Below are 17,407 nucleotides of genomic sequence, written 5' to 3'. Positions count from 1 at the left end.
CTTCTTTGACTAGTCTATTTTAGTTTAGATTACACCCACAATTTTCACTGAACACATATATAGAGTGTACTCACTTTTAGATAATGTAGAAATAAAATGAAGGTAATATCTCCATCCCCAAGGAATTCACAGGTTAGAATCAAAAGAATAATTTCTTCACAAGATAATCATCATTTCTGTTTGGCAGTGTCCCTTAACTCAGGATAAAAAAATCTGTCCTTGGTATTTGAGGAACAACCTTTCCCTATTCTATGTGGTCCTGATGGGGTTATTAGTCCCTGTACCTTTGGGTTGGCTATATAGTATAAACTAGCAAATAAATCTTCTCCATTTGCTACAGTGATTGCTCCAGGGCCAGGCATTTGAACCAAGCTCAGTTATGCTCTAATGATAGAGACTTGGAGCACTCCTTAGATAAATTTTGTCCCACATGGAAATCTTCAGTCTGAGAAAAAAAAAATATACAAAAGGAAGCAAGAGATGGAGAAAAAGAGCCTTGATAACAACATTTGAAACACTCAAATTATACCCTACGCTATGGTTGCCTTTCAGCTCCAGTCCATTAGTCATAAACATTTCTTTTTGATGAAGCAAATTTTAGTTAGATTTCATTCATGGGACTGAAAGACTTCTGATTAATACAACTGCATATACTGTTGTAACTCTCAACAGAGAGGTACATAAGGAAAGGCATCAGAAAGTGTGAGTCGATCCTCTGAAAGACTAAGGAAACATTCACAGAGGAGTTACTCTCCAGCTTTAAACCCAAGAACCCAGCATATTGGCTCACCAAGACAATAATACCTTATTGAATTTCTTTCTCTTAAGTATATCACACATGTTATGAAATAGTCCGTTGTCATCATCAGTCTCTTAATGGAGGGAGAAAACAATTTGCTGAAGTTCACATCTGATAACTGAATCATCACCAAATTCCATTGTATGCACACTTTAGGAAAACAGGTTTTATGATATATAACTTTTGAAATGTTTGACATGTTCTGAGAACTCATTAAACAAATATACAATTTATTTTTTGTGGATTCAATTTCTTATAAAGAGTATAATTTGAGTCCTGAAACCACCTGACTTTGGTATAATTAAGATGAACAATATTCTAAAGACCAGTGGGTAAAACAGAAATGGGGCGTATGCAGATAACTAAGTTTATTGACCAGTGGTCTACTACCTAGTGGGTGGCTGACCCCTGAGTGGAGCAGTTATATCTAAGCATATACAATTATGAACAACTTCTTATCGAAATCAAGTATGTCTCCTACTGTGGCTGAACCAGGTAGAGCTGATGACAACTGCTTGGATGAGTTAGTGGGTGTTCTCTCTGTGAGTGCAACTTAGTCAAGAAAAAAGTAAAAACAGTTTGAGACAATTAAGTATGATAGTTTTAAAATGCTTTATTTCTGAATAAAGCACGATAATTTTTTACAAAGAATATATTAATTTCTATAAGGAAAAGTGGCAAATATTTTGAGGATGCATGAATAACCCTGTAAGAACTGAGAGTTTTGAGAGAACTTCAGATTTCTTTTATTTGCTCACAAAATCTAGTAACATCTAACACCAATTAATGTAGAATTTTTTACATACTGCAGCTTCTTGAACTTTTTCTCTTATGACTCTTCCTCTTATAAAACTTTCAGCCTAATATGTAAATTATGCATGATTTATTTATTTAATCATTATATATGTTTACATAGAAGAAAAAATAAATATTATTTAAATTATGTTGATTTTGTTGCCCCAAGTAAGCACGCCCTGTTTAGCTTCAACCCAAATTTTTCTGCCCATACTAAAAGGGATCTTCACTGATGAATATTAAATTATTTCAGTAGTAAGGAAGACTGAATGACAAAACCATATACTGAGATCTTTTGTTTAAATTTGTGTTGTTTTATCATTAAAATCCACATAAAATTAGCTGTTTTATAAAGTTTTGTTCTATAATTTATAATATTGAAAAATAAAAAATATAAGAAAATATATTTATGCAAGCATGACTAATAATTGAGAACCCATTATTTTATATATTTTCTCAATGTCAGCTGCCACAGGCTTATATTTGGAAATTTTCATGGTTATTATAGTATTTGATAATTATATGAAATCACATTTAATAACAGGTATTTTCAAATATATTTACTTAAATTAATTCTTAGATTTCTTACATTACATAGGTATAAATATAATTAAAATTCCACACTGTTATGGTTAAGTGACACCTGAATTCACTTAAAATGGTTTTATTCTATTTTATTTCATTTTAATTTTTTATTGACATATAGCTGATACACAATATAATATTAGTTTCAAGTGTTCTAACTTTGGTTTAACTAACGTAATTTAAATACTTTAGAATACGATAGAGGTTAAGTCTAGTTACTATCTGTTACCAGTTATATTATTGACTAAATTCCCTATGCTGTACTTTACATGACTTATTTATAACTAGAAGTTTGTACATTTTAATCCCCTTCACCTATTTCACTCATTCCCCATCCCCCTCAAATATCAGTCTGTTCCTTTCATCTGTGAGTCCTGTTGTGTTTCTTTTGTTTTCTTAGGTTTTACATAAAAGTGAAATCATAGAGTGTCTTTCTCTGACTTATTTCACTTAGCGTAACACCTTCTAGGTTCCTGTCATAGCAAATGGCAAGATTCCATTGTTTCTTATGGCTGAGTAATATCCCAGTTTATATGTGTGTGTGTGTGTGTGTGTGTGTGTGTGTGTTTCACATCTTCTTTCTTTATTCATCTATCTATGGACTATGGGTATATCCATATCTTAGCTATTGCTGCAGTGAACATAGGGGTGCATATATTTGAATTAGTGTTTTTGTTTTCTTCAAATCAATACCCAGGGGTGGAATTACTAGATCTTATAGTTCTATTTTCAAATTTTGAGGAACCTCCATTCTGTTTTCAGTAGTGGCTGCACCAATTTACATTCCCATCAACATTACACAAGGGTTCCCTTTTCTCCACATTTTCAAACATTCACTTCATTCAAATGATATCTGACATTCTGCAGGTGTGATTATAACGCATGAAGATTGATCTCAGTAATCTCTTTATCATTAGTGAAACACCCAAAACTTTTCTTTAATTAAGGTATCTTTTACTAATTGACAACTGTTCTATTGTTGCTTAGCATTATGGCATTATATATTATTAAGAGAGCTGAGAAAATATTGATTTTCTTTAATGATGCCCTCCAACATTTCAGTCTTTTTGACTTTTTACCTTTTGTAGGCATTAATCCAAGAGTTCATAAGCTGAAATATTTCTTCTTTATTGTGCACTGATTTCCAAGAACTCCAGAGAAATGTGCTTTTATTCACCATTTATAAGCATCATACTTTCTTAATGCTAATTACTATGCTCTAAGAAATATTTTCAACTATGAATTTGAGAAACCTATTTTACCTAACTAGCTTCAAGTAAGCCAACAATTTATAGTGACATTTTCACTAAAATTTTGATAATCGACTTGGAAATATACTTAAATGTACTTCATTTTCAAAGTTTTAAAAATTTCTCTAAGGCCTCCTTTTTTCTTATTTTCTCTTCACTTTTTTCTTGTTTTCTGTCTTTCCCCCCTTCCTTCTTCCTTCCCTCTCCATTGCTTTTGTTTTTCCTTCCTTTCTAAAAACAACAACAACAACAAAAACAACAGCAACAACTAAGTGCTAGAGACAACATTCTTCCAGATTTTTTTTTAATAGGTAGAACTATTGGGATAAAATATGATGCCATACATTTTTGAATTCTCTTTTCAATTTTTAAATCTAAATACCAAAGTAATTTTTGCATGTTATAATCTGCCTTAAGCTTTGTGGACTTTGAAAGTCAGTTTTAGGGGTAATGGTCTATCATATTTTTCATAAATTACAAACTCTAAGTTAGGTAATAGTTGAACTTCCATTACTTTCCCTACATATATTTTGATTAGAGCAAGTTGGTTCATCTTAGATTAGGATGCTCTTTATGACTAATTATTATTGAATATCCTCTATGTTTTAAGTTTATTGTCCTGTTAACCTTCAAAATATCCTTGTAGGGTAAAGGAGCTAACTTTAGCTCTACTTTTAGTTTCCTCATCTGTAAAAGGCAAGTAGTAGCACTTACCTCCTGGAGTTATGCACTATTAGTTGAGGGAAATGATTCACAGTAACCTACTCAGGGTTCGAGAGCTAATAAGTATAAGACCAGGATTTAAACCTAGACATGTTCAACTCTATTTGCTTCATTGTGCTATACTGAAAGTGAACTGTTTCTGGAAAGAACCCCTTCTCCTAATTCTTGCACTGCTTTTCATTGGATCAGGAATTGCAAGGGGTGGGGAGGAGTTTCTCTCTTACTTTCACTATGAGTTTCTCTCTTACTTTCACTATGACCATGACTTCCCATCCTTCAATCCTCCAAACTTTATTTTGAATCAGTTCCAAGATGGGCCAATAATTAGATTTAATCCATATCTTCATAAGATACTATCAACACAATAAGACCGAGTCCTATAGCCTGTGTATTTTAGTCCACCTGACAAAAAAATCCATAACCCATATCCCTTCCCAATTTACCTGCACATGGGACTAAACATTTTTTCATCTGACTCAAGTTCCCATTCTTCCCCGTGGTCCACAGACTCTAACACAACCTCAGTTACCCTAACTTTCTGGTATACAAGTTCTTGTGTAATCTCTTCCTCTTGAGTGTGTGGAAAGGGTCTGGGACTTGCTTCTGACCAATAGAATACTACAAATTGATGATGTTCACATCTGTGTTTATGATATGAGATTATCATTTCTGCTTTGCTAGAAGCAGAAATCTCCCTTGCTGGCTTTGATGAAGCAAGCAGCCTTACTTGGAAAGTCAACATGAAAAAGAGCTGAAGGGAATCAGCTGACAGAAGCAAGAAACTAAGCAAGAAATAAGGTCCTTAATCCATCAGTCTACAAGTATTTGAATCCTGCCCAAAGCTACATGATTATGAAAGTGAATCTTTCCCTAGTAAAGTCTTAAGAACATTCTTTGGCTGACACCTTGATTGTAGTCTTTTAGAGGACCAGATAAACTATGCTTGGACTCCTGACCCACAGAAAATATAAAATGATAAATCTGCTTTGTTTTAAAGCAGGAAAAGATATCCAGTTGAAAAAAGGACAATCTCTTCAATGAATGGTGCTGGGAAAATTGAACAGCTATGTATAGAAAAATGAAACTTGACCATTCTCTTACACCATACACAAGGATAAACTCAAAATGGATGAAAGACCTCAAATTGAGAAAGGAATCCATCAAAATCCTAGAGGAGAACATAGGTAGTAACCTCTTTGACATCAGCCACAGCAAATTCTTTCAAGACATGTCTCCAAAGGCAAGGGAAACAAAAGCGAATATGAACTTTTGGGACTTCATCAAGATCAAAAGCTTCTGCACGGCAAAGGAAACAGTCAACAAAATAAACAGGCAGCCGACAGAATGGAAGAAGATATTCGCAAAAGATACTATAGACAACGGGCTAATATCCAAGATCTATAAAGAACCTTTCAAACTCAACACCCAAAAAACAGATAATCATGTCAAAAAATGGGCAGAAGACATGAACAGACACTTCTCCAAAGAAGACATACAAATGGCTAGCAGACACATGAAAAAATGTTCATCATCATTAGTAATCAGGGAAATTCAAATCAAAATCATGTTGAGATACCACCTTATACCAGTTAGAATAGCAAAGATTAACAAGACAGGAAATAACAAGTGTTGGAGAGGTGTTGGAGAAAGGGAACTCTCTTACACTGTTAATAGGAATGCAAGTTGGTGTAGCCACTTTGGAAAGCAGTGTGGAGGTTCCTCAAAAAAACTAAAAATAGAGCTACCCTATGAGCCAGCAATTGTGCTACTGAGTATTTACACCAAAGATAAAGATATAGTGAAAAGAAGGACCATATGTGCCCCAATATTCATAGCAGTAATGTCCACAATAGCCAAACTGTGGAAAGAGCCAAGATGCCCTTCTACAGACAAATGGATAAAGAAGATGTGGTCCATATATAAAATGGAATATTACTCAGCCAACAGAAAGGATGAATACCCAACTTTGTGTCAACATGAGTGGGACTGGAGGAGATTATGCTGAGTGAAATAAGTCAAGCAGAGAAAGTCAATTATCATACAGTTTCAAGTACTTGTGGAACATAAGGAATAACATGGAGGACATTAGGAGAAGGAAAGGAAAAGTGAATTGAGGGAAATTGGAGAAAGAGGTGAACCATGAGGAACTGTGGACTCTGAGAAACAAACTGAGGGTTTTAGAGGGGAGGGGAGTGGGGGAATGGGTGAGTCTGGTGGTAGGTATTAAGGAGGACATGTATTGCATGGAGCACTGGGTATGGTACATAAGCAGTAAATTTTGAAACACTGAAAAAATAAAATTAAAAAAAAAAACCTATCTTGTTTACAGCTGCTATGTATTTATGATATTGTTACAGGGCAATATGCAACTAATACACCCCTGAATTCCCAAAACTCTTTGTCTATGATCTCTGGAATTCATTGAGGAAATGGATCCTATCTGAAGAGAATTTCTACAACCATTAGCCAGTATTCCAATCTACCTACACCTCTCTTTGATTATTCAATTGTCTTTCCTGTTACAATGTATAAAATTTTCGTGTTCCTAAAGCCATCTTTTCAACTAGGCATTTAATACAATTCCTTCTCACCTCAAAGACTTTGCTCCTACAATTATTTCTTCCCTCTCCATCTTCCATTTATTTTCTCTATCTTTTGGATAGTTCTCATTTGCATAAAAGAATGTATAATATTCCCATCCTAAAACAACAACAAAACCTTCCCTTGACTTTCTTTCCCACCAGTTATAGCCCTCTGTTCCTTATTATAGTAAATGTCTCAGGAGAATTGTTTATATTCTCTTACCTACTTCTTCCACTATTCTCTTGGATTCAATTAAATCTTTCTTTCCTATGGCTTCACTAAAAATACTCTTATTAGAGTCTTTAATGACCTCCAAATTGCCAAATTTAAAAGACAATTTTCAATCTCTATCTTATTTAAATTCAGCAATGACATAGTAGGTCACTTCCTTCTCCTTGAAGAAATTTCTTCCCTTAGTTTTGGTAACATCACCCACTTATGTTTTTCCTTCTAATATTCATTGCTCTTTTTCAATCTACCTTGTTGTATACTTGTGGCCTTTCTCAACCACTGAAGATTATAAGGCTCTGGGCTCTGTACTTGTATGTCTTCTCTATCCACATTCTTTTTCCAAACTTGTCTAGTTCCATGGCTTTAAATCTCATGGATATGCATATCACTTCCAAAATTGTATCTATAAGCTCTGACTTCTCATCTGAACATTTTGGCTTATACAGCTAATCGGAATTTGGATTTCTAATAGGTAACTTAAATTTAACTTTTTAAAAACTGAACACAATTTCCTGCATCCCACAAACATTTGCTTTCCCAGCAAGTGACATCAGCATACTTTCTGCTCCTCATGCCAAAATCCTTGCAATCAATCTATTTTGCATCCCACATCCATTTTTTTTTTAAATGGTGAATATACCAGTGCTGCCTTTAAAATATGTCCCAAATATGAATCTTTTTCACTTCATTCACTAGGACCATTTTGGTCATAACCACCAACTTTCCTGACTGAAACTTCTCAACTTGTTTCTATTTTTGGAAGCACAGAGTCTATCTCCTTCTTAGTCCTTGAGTGATCCTTTTTACTATGTTAAGTTACATCATATTTCATAAAGCCATTCAGTGACTCCTCTCAACCCTAGGAATAAAATCTAAAGTATTTAGTGGGTATTTAAACCTGCATGAACAAGCCCCTGCTTCTGTCCTGATCATCTTTTCCTCCTTCTTCCTTTGCTCTCTCCATTCTCCACACAGACCTTTTTGTTGTCTCTACAGTGCTCTATGTAGATGTGTTCCTCAGGCTCCTCTTTTCTCTGTCTGCTGTTTCTTCTCCTTGAATGATCTTCCCCAAGATGATCGTAAATCTTCCTGCTTTCTTCATTTCATTTTTGCCTCTGCCCAAAGGTCTCAAATTAATTCCCTGACTATACTATTTAGAATAACAGCCATATCATTTTTAATCCCTTGTACGATGTCACTGTTCTTCAAGGCTTTGTTACCAAAAGACAGTATTATATAACTGTTCTTATGGTCTGCCATCCCTTCTAGAATTAAAGCTCCATGTCCTGGTAGGTCCTCTCTGTTTACTCACTATCATATCTCAATGCATACAAATTCCTGGGGTTAAGTGAAGCAGAAGCAAAGCAGCAAATCAAAGAAAAATTAAAATTTTAAAATACTATCATTTGCTGGGTTATAGAAAAGACAGTTTTCCATTAAAATGTATATATTTTTATGAAGAATTTTCTGCTATGCAATAGATCTATCACCTAGTGCTACAATTTATTTGTAGCTGTATATGTGGTTTTGATGATTTTATCACATTTCTGATAGGTTCATTTTTCTCTTCTGGAAAATAGGGGATCTTGTCTCCATTCTCCTTGTTCACTATCATAGCCATGTTTATCTAGGCTTTTAAGAAATTCTCACTAACTGATCCTTTTCTGAAAACTTCACTGAGAAAATAGAATTACTTGGGACATCTTATAACATTCATTACCTAATCAGTAATCCTCCAGTTAGTTCTGCTATTTTACAGATGGCAAGAACATTCAAAAGACCTTTCAAAACTTTTGAAAGACATTTTGTCTTAGCGGGCAATACCTCATATCTCCTTCCAACTTACCTTTTAAGTGTGCCAACATACGTATGAATGTTTTTGAGACTATCACAGAACTTTTCCTTTTTCTCATTTCTTTTTCATTATAAATATTACAAAAGAATCCTACTCCTTTATTCCGAGTCCTTATTTAACACGTTTCTCACACTGTGCCCATCCTCATAATAAAATTTTAACACACAGCCAATTTGTCATTTAGTGCATAAGAACGGTGCTATATTTCCACAGAGATGAGTCTATGCCAAACTTTCAGAGCCCCATTGTGTGTTACTGCAGAAGTATCCCTTCATAGTGTTCTTCCTTTTAAACAGCTTTCTTAAATTCCCTCCAAAATTGAAGATGAGAGTTTCATACTAATAATCCTTCATTTTCAATGCGCTTGGACCTCTGACAAAATCCAACTTGGATGCACTATTAGAAAACTGTATACATACAACAAATATAACCTTAGAATGAGGTTTTAAATTTGCAAAAAACAATCACTCTGTGCCTTCAAATTAGCATTTCTTCTATCATCACTCCATTCCTCTTCTCCATTTAGAATGTGCTTCCTGAATTTGAGATTAAAATCTGGCTCTAAGAGTTTTTCTTAAAACTGCAAGTAGTTTCCATGGAAACACAGCATGACTTCTCAAATGTCAGCTTTCTCAAACTAGCACTTGCAGTTTATGAAGGATCCTTCATTGAAGTGTGACAATCTCTTTCACCTCTATGAAGTAAGTAGGAAATATTGGAACAAGAAGAGATATCGCGGGCATGTTATATCGTTAAATAGTATTTCCGCACCCTAAAAATACGAATACCAATCAAATTAAAAATTGGTGTTTTAAGAATAATTATCCTCTTGCATACTAATAAAAAACGAGTAGCAGAGACACAAACACAGGAAGCCTATTTGTTTCCTTTTCCAAAAAATGTTAGAATGGCTGTGTCCTGCCTCTCTCACTGCTCTCAAATCAGTTTCACAAAGCAGAGGGGCTATTTCACATAGCATAGCCTCCTCCCTTATCTGGGAGCTCTTGCACCTGGCCAACCATTAGGTTAAAACATGCAAAATGGACACTGACAAAGAGAAAAGTGGGCAATTCAGCCTGTGAATTACACATACCAGGCAGGCCCCTGTGGTGTGAAAAACAGAGGTAGAAGAAAAGTTTTTAAATTTCCTTACTACCTAGAGCCCACTGACAAGTCCTTGAAACAGGAAGAGTGACATTCCGCTAGGGACTCAACTGCCTCCACCTTAATACTTTGCTAAGGGCAAAAGGCAAACCTAAACTGACCCCCGCCCCCAACCAGGATTCTGTAAGTCTACTTTAACATATAAAAATTCCTTTGGAAACCTCCTTTACCTCTAAACCCTCCAAGATACATGCTGGCAATCATCCCCAAGCATATGGCCCACTGATAGACATCTGAAGGGTCTCATGACTAAGATTTTATTAGATGGTGATAAGTGACCTTTTCCCAACAATAACTAGCTCTTGAAGGTCCTGGAAACCTTGCTTCCAAAATTCCTTAGAGACTTAAGCTATCCCTGACCCCCTCGCAACTTGCAAGTATATAATGGGCCACTCTTCACAACCCCAGTGCAGCAGCACTTTCGGCCCATGGGTCCTAGCCCCATGCTTTAATAAACCACTATTTTCCACCAAAGATGTCTCAAGAATTCTTTCTTGGTTGTCAGCTCCAGACTCTATACCACTGAATCTCACTTACATTCTAAAACTTCATCACTTATGTGGCAGTAAGCATAGAAAGTGATGAGCTCAGTCCGGAATCCTGGTTTTCCCTGGGTAATGCCACAGGGAGGAAGATCAAACATATGGATCCATGTACATATGGATATCCTGTTATGAGCACAGCCATATGCTCTCCACTGGGTCCCAGATCATTGAGTCCCTCCTCTCCATCTGGTCACTGTGCTATTGTTTCAGATAGATCTCCCACAGTCCTTGCCACTTCATTCTTCCAACACATCCCTTTATGACAATATTCTCAGAATGACAGGAGTAAATCAGTGGTTCCCCCAGTGGATATTTGGCTCTAACACCTAGGATTGACACTGTAGGTCCCCCAGAGGACTTCTAGGGATATGAAAGGGTAGTTCAGGGTTTTCCTCTGAATCAGTTCCAAAACAGGCAAGAATAAAGAATTCAGCATATTTGTGTCCTTGCAGTCAGAATTCAGCTAGAGAAGTTGAGCAGAAAATTGGGACAATGAATCCAAATAACCACAACTAAAAGAGACTTTTAAATAAAAGTTCATTGTAAGTTCTTATTTTAAGATCTTATCTTTGAATACCCCATACACCTGAAACTTACCTCTTGATTTCTTCACATTAAAGAAAGAAATGAATTGGTCGATAGCTTACAAAGTTTTCTTTCCAGGTATCAGTTGGTTGAAATTTCTGTTTAGTACGTGAGTTATCCACAGAGTGGCTCTTCCTTCTCCTCCAACTGCTTTTCATCTCTCCACCCCTCTACTTCCCTCTCATCTTTCCAAATCTTTTTGGTAATTCATTGTCACCTTGCTTTAAAAATAAAAAAAACTAAAAAAATAAAAGTCCCATCTACGTTATCCTTTTATTATGTTTTGTGTTCATTTTTGGCCTTGTCTTTCGTATTAAATGCATTCTTAAAAGTGTTGGAATACCTTTGGCTGTCCATTTATATTTTAGAATAGACAATAACACACTGATAGGGACATCTAAGTAAGATTGTATTGAACGTAGTTTTAATGAGGGATGTTCATCTGGACTATTTATTTACTGAGACAATTTGTGTCAATATCATTAAGTCTTTCTTCTTGATTGATCCAGAGTACTTGGAGAAGATTCTTTCTATCCCCTGACCTGGCTGCTAGCATTCTAGGGGTCAAGTGATGGAGGAAGTCTGAGGACTTAATCAATATATGCACTTTAATTTTCTCCCTCTATTCTGTATGGACTCTAATTTTCAACTTGGTCTGCTCTTCCCCAGTTCAGAAACTCTTAGTTTGATTCAACACATGAGAAGAACTTCAATCACTCTCTAGATAGAGGAAGAGCCATTCCTTAGTTGGAAACCCGAAAATGGTATGTGAAGATTTACAGATGTCTTAAAGAGATTTTCAATCAGCCTTGTAAAGTCCTAGTTTCTGCCCCATTTTCAGAAGTAACTAATAAAGAGAATTCTGGAGTCTTTTGAATGGTCACAGTGTAAATATAGTTGCTGTTCTGCTTTCCCTATAATTGGCGTAAGGTTCAGTTTTCTTGGGTATACCAAGTCAGTTGCTCCTTCTCCCTCAATTTTCCAGCTTCCAAATTTTGTTGCTATTATGTCTTCTCCCATTCTCATTGTTCTTGTCATTTTCTTGTAAGATTTTCTCTCCAAATCTTCAAATCTCCAAATCTTATAAACATTCTTTTGGTGTCATTTAATGGGATTTTATGAAGAGCAAAACATAATATATACATTCAACATGCCATATTTGTGGTTTTAGATTTTATTTTACTGCACTAGTAATCTACAATGTCCAATGTTATTCTTGAAAAAGCCTATGCATATCAGATTCTTTCTCTTGTTTCACAGTTGAGAAACCTAACCCCAGGGAGATTAACTGGCCAATCAATAGAGTTTATCAGAGTGGATTTGGGATTTGAACATAGGCCTTTTAAAATATCAGTTCTAAGAATTTCAGAATTTTACAGCATGTAGACCCTAGAAATTATCTTATTAAAATCCTCATAGTTTGAACCAAATACCAGCGAAGATAAGAGACATGTACTTGGTCAAACTGCCAGATAAAACTTTGGTCTCTTGACAACCAATCCATATTGTCACAAATTCTTTTCAGGATATTTTCTTCAGTTAGTAAAAAATAGATTTGGAATAGAAAATAGATGTGGCTCCTGTTTTGGAAAGTACATGATATCTGTACTTTGGGGTTCTCATTGAGTCTCTAAACTTAGTAAGCCTGGCTGAATCAATACTGGTGTTAGCCCTTAGCAAAGTTCTGATACAGTCTATTTCCATAGCAAGAAGACACTCAACTAGTTAGATTATTCAGAACCCACACAAATCATAAGGTGGTAGAAGTGATTTCATATGATAGGTTTTGATACCAGAAATATTGCATTAGATATGTGTAATGCAAACTAATGTAACAAAGATAAAACAACTATTAGTGAAAATGCTCAATCATTGTGAAATGAGTAAACTAACTTCAGGCTCAGACATGAAGATAACAAAAATACAAAACTTTCTAAACTTTGTATCATCACCATACTTGGGAAAACACACACACACACACATACACACACATCTCAATACATAAAAAGAACTGCAAATAAGTGGGTAGGCTAATATTAGCTTCAGGAAATATTTACTGTCATGGTATAAAACTTAGAAAATAGGATTTTATAATGAAGTGCTAACTTTAATTATAGCAAAGAGATTAGCAGCATAAAATTAACATGCAAAGCATATGCAAATGGTCCATTATTATGTAAAAGTCAAGCTGAGGTTCAATGCTAAAAATCTGCATATTTAGTGAAAACAAATAAAAAATTATGATTAAGTCACTGTAACCACAGAGTAGCTTCAGAAAATGTCCTAGAGGATTGTAGAAATGGCAGGAAAAGGAATAGGCTTGATGATTTTAATAACAGGAATAACTCTAGCTTCTGGATACAACATGTAAAACAGACCCAAGAAATAAAAAATGACTTCCCAAATTGATTAAACCCTTAAGTTGGGATCTTCTAAGTACAGCATTATTTCTGGTTAATTAACATTAGCCAATTGCATGAGAGAGTTTTTTGTCCATTTATTAAATTTGTTTTACTCCAAGTGACTTGGAAATTATTTGTGCTGAAAAGAAAATGAAAATATTAGGAGTCACCCAACCTGTGCCCTGCTGTGAGCCCTGGTTTGGGCACCATGTGAGACTTTAGAGAGATAACCACCAAGTCCAAACTGATGTGAGAGAGATGTGTTTTACCTATCTTGTTGTTTATTGAATAATCTGTTGGCAGTTGCCAAAATACATGTGGGTGCCTAAGCAGGACTGATCTTTCTTTCCTGGATCTGAGATCAAGGTGCTATTTGGTGTGAAGTACAAGCTAGTCAAAGAAAGCTTTCAGGACAATTATAATTCCTTTTATTCTTAGGGTCACTCTCTCTTTGGCCTCTATTATTGGTTTGGTTGCTATTTGATGTAGTCAAGACAGTTTTCCTTCTCTTTTCTTTTTCTTTTCTTTCCTTTTCTTTTCTTTCTTGTCCCTCTAGTCAGGAATTCTTATTTGTAATCTTTTTCAAAACCCCTATCAGGGAAACTTCCTGTGTCATTTCTATGATATGAATCTTGTTGCTTACCCACCCAACTTGATATGTTAATAACCTAAAGCCCCAAAATGATTATGTTAGGAGGTGGGGACACTGGGAGTTGCTTAGGTCATGCAGGTAGAGCCCTCATGAATGGATAGCATTTATATAAAAGAGTCCTCAGGGAGCTCCTTGCCCTTGCTCCTTGCCCTTCCACCAGAGGAAGACATGGCAAGAATTTTGTGATCTGAAAGAGGGCCCTTACCTGACCGTGAGGCACTAACTTTCTGTTGGTTATAAGCTACTCAATCTGTGCTACTTTGTTAGAGCAGCCCAAACTAAGATAGTCATCATAATAGTAGTGATTATGATTAGATAGTAACAAGTCTCTTACTAGTCTGTTACTAGTGCCAGGCACTGAGCTTTGGGCATAACATGTAAATTAGAATTACATCCTAAAATATTAATTAATAGAGCTATTTCCCTTACTTTGCTACCCTCTTCTTTCATACTTGTAACCCAGGGGCTATTTTCCTTCTGTCCATCTTACTTTAAAGGAAAAGAAAAATTAAAAGAAACTGCCAATCTAAGGGGGAAAACAGTTTTCTTTGCAGAAATAGGCTTTTTCTTACATAAAACAGCCTGTCAAAATGAGAGGGGGGAAAATGATGTGTCATCTATAACCTAAAGGAGAGACTGAATGGTTTGGAGAGACCTCTAAGATGGAACTTTGGTAGGTCATGAATTTCCCCTATCCCTACCAATCTATTAATGGTAAACAATCTTCCACAGGTTGGATGCTTGTAAGCTCTCTCTTAAAGAGATAGTAGGAAATTCAAACATTCTGATAGAAACAAAGCTGAAGAAAGAACCTCATCCCTGACCAAAGGAGCACCAAACTAAACCAGCATATATCCCTGTACTCATGGGTAACATTAGACTCCTTATCATGTATGTAATTAACATACTATATTCATTAGGAAACTGAGATTAAATAACTTGAGTGAGACCAACTATTCAGTCATTTTTGGAGCTGGGATACAAGTCTATGTAGTTTGGCATCAGAGTTTTCATTTATCATAATGTTCTACTGCTTCTAAATATTCACTGCAAAATAATTCAGAATAAGGATTTATCAATATAGTGGCATTCCCTTGCCTCTAAAAAGTATCCGTCTTCTCACAGGATAATGCTGGGCTTCATTTTTTTTTTTCTCTATTACATACTTATTTTCTTCATACAGAGATCTGGAAAAAGGGCATTTCTGACAGTGAAAAATAACTTACCCATCCTTATGCAGCTGGGCTTTAGAATGTCAATATCACTTGCAGGTGTTCACATTTCAGATTTGTGGGAAACCTAATACAATTTAGATAAATGGGTTTTTAATTAACAAAAGCTGAATTCCAACCTAAGGGAGAGTACTTGAACCTTGGAATTAGCTGTATAATAAATCTAGTTTTTAAAATGTCAGCCATGCCCACCCGCCTGCATTTCTGATAACTGTGCTATGGTTTCCAAAGAGCTGTCTGTCAATTTGACCTCCTGGTATCAATTGCTGAAGTAAGATTTGCACAAGAACAAAGTAACTTTAGTTTTTATAATCAAGTCAAGCTACTTTGTCTTTTCTTTACTATAACAATAACAACTTACTATTACTATAACAATTTATAGGACTGAGCCTCAAACATGACAATTAAGGCTATAAGAGTCCATGTACAACACACCACTTCCTTCTATCTTTCCTCTTCAAGATACATTCTCAAAAATTCAACCAAAGATTTCAGGAGCCCTCAAGTGCACCCAAGACCCAGAGAAGATCTGTACCCAGAAACATGAAACTTGAGTAACAGACTAGAACTCTAGGGTCCCATAGCACCAAGGTGGAGTTTGGTCTTGGCAGCCAACAGAGCTATCACATCTAAGGAAAATGTTGCCAAAGTTTTTGCTTATCTATTAGAGGCCAGACCACTCCCAAAGACAACTTTTCTTTAATCCAGCTCATTCCCTCGTGACTGAGCATTTGACAAAAATGTCTTAGAAGATTCATCTTAACAAAAGTAACAACAACAATAACAAAACCAAGAAGATACTTTAATTGATGTGTATATTACATAAAAATGTATATCCCAAATATAAAATGAAAAATTATAAAACTGTTAGAAGAAAATATGTGAGAAATTCTAGGTGGCCTTAAATCTGGTGATTAGTTTTTGATGCAACACTAAAAGCATAATCCATAAAAGACAAAACATGTAAGCCGGTCTTTAATAAAATGAAAAGCTTACAAAAGATACTACTAAGAGAATTAAAGACAAGCCAAAGACTAGGAGAAAATATTTGCAAAACACATATGATAAAGAACATATCAAAAATATACAAAGAACTCTTTAAACATAAAACTAAGTTAAATCAACAAATAATGAGCACAAGAGTGGAAAAAAATACCTCATCAAAGAATATATAGGGATAGCAAATGAGCACCTGAAAGGATGCTAAACATTTAGGAAAAACATTTTATGTCATTAGGACAATACAAACTAAAACTATAATGACATACCCCTATACATGTAAAAGAATAGCTAAAATCCAAACAACTAACATTCTCAAATGCTGGTGAGAATATATAGCAACAGAAACTCTCATTCATTACTGGAGGGAATCAAAAACGATACAGCGGCTTTGGAAGACACTTTGTCAGTTTCTTTCAAAGCCCAACATAATCTTGTGATTCAGCAATCAAACTCTTAAATATTTTCCCAAATAATTAAAAAATATATACACACACACACACACACACACAATTTTTCTAACAGCTTCATTTATAATCACCAAAGACTGGAAGCAACCAAGATGTCCTTCAACAGGTAAATTGATAAACAAGTTGTTTTATGACCATACAAAGGAATACTACTCAGCAATAAAAAGGAACAAAGTATCAAGCCACACAAACACATGGATGGACCTAAAATGCATATTACTGAAGGAAAGTGAGTCTCAAAGTCTACATATGTATACTTTCAATCATATAACACTATTGCAAAGACAATAAGCAGATCAGTGGCTTCTAGGGGTTCATTGGTTATGGGGGAAAAAGAATTACAAGGGATGGGAATTTGGGGGAGAGGCAAAACTGTTCACTATGATACTGTAATGATGGGTATACAAAACTGTGTATTTGTAATAACCTATAGAACTGTACAGCAAAAAGAATGAAATTTTGTGTATGTAAATTTTTAAGTTATTTGAAATATTTAAAAGATACCATACAATGGAATGGAGAATAAATGTATGAAAT

General features: G+C 35.1%; 1 long non-coding RNA gene across 1 annotated transcript in view; it reads left to right on the top strand.

Annotated features, from left to right (window-relative positions):
• Positions 1-11,787: 11,787 nt before the first annotated feature.
• Positions 11,788-17,407, top strand: part of LOC309864283 — a 30,569-nt gene continuing 24,949 nt past the window's right edge. The window contains exon 1 of the long non-coding RNA XR_014311428.1: positions 11,788-11,879. This is a non-coding gene — a long non-coding RNA (uncharacterized lncRNA). The remainder of the gene's footprint in view (positions 11,880-17,407) is intronic.

This window comes from Mustela nivalis (assembly GCF_964662115.1).
Source record: "Mustela nivalis genome assembly, chromosome: 5".
Classification (NCBI taxonomy): Eukaryota; Metazoa; Chordata; class Mammalia; order Carnivora; family Mustelidae; genus Mustela; species Mustela nivalis.
Note: the sequence above shows the minus strand (reverse complement) of the source record. Positions and strands in the feature narration are given on the sequence as shown.